We start from the raw sequence: 739 nt of genomic DNA on the forward strand, positions 1-739 counted from the left end.
GAACCATTTTCTCTTTTAAACACCAGAATGTTCCAAATTAATATTTTGGTTGTATTTGTTGCATTAAAAAAAAAAAAAATGATGCCGTTCATCTATTCGCGTAATGCAATGCAATGTCCAAACGTATCATTTTGATTATTTATATTGATTTTGTGTATAGAAGTCCACTCAAGCAACAGGGTGTCGTAATCTTTCTTTTCTATATTGCAACAAAAGTGTTAATGTATCGTTAAGCATATTTAAAAAACATACTTTACAAAATTTTTTGTAATCTAATTTTTACATCTATTTTGTAAAAAGACTCGATCTCAAACATTGCATTCAATGGCATCTGTCCTTGAACTGGTTTAATGCGAGATAAAAAAAACAATAATAATAATAAAAACCTTTACCCAGCCTGAAACAGACATGCTATTATGTGGGGAGAAAAAGAGAGGAAAATACATAACCATCAGATATTCAGATAGAGCAGCGTAGAGCTTTTCTCTCTGCAACAGTTGCATTACAAATAGATCGTCTTGATATATTCAGGTATGCAGCCTATTGTTAAAATGAAGGGTTGCATGTAAGAGATTGTAAAAGAAAGCGTTCAGGTTCAATGCATAACCCAACTATTACTCTTTTTCATTTGTATTTGAACTGATTGTTCTTGGTTTGGAAATGAATTCGAATAAACGAGGAATAATATTGACGTGACCTCGCGCCCTTTAACATCATATTAATCGACAGATTACACGGC

The sequence above is a fragment of the Scardinius erythrophthalmus genome (genome assembly GCF_964197995.2).
Source record: "Scardinius erythrophthalmus genome assembly, chromosome: 23".
Lineage (NCBI taxonomy): Eukaryota > Metazoa > Chordata > Actinopteri > Cypriniformes > Leuciscidae > Scardinius > Scardinius erythrophthalmus.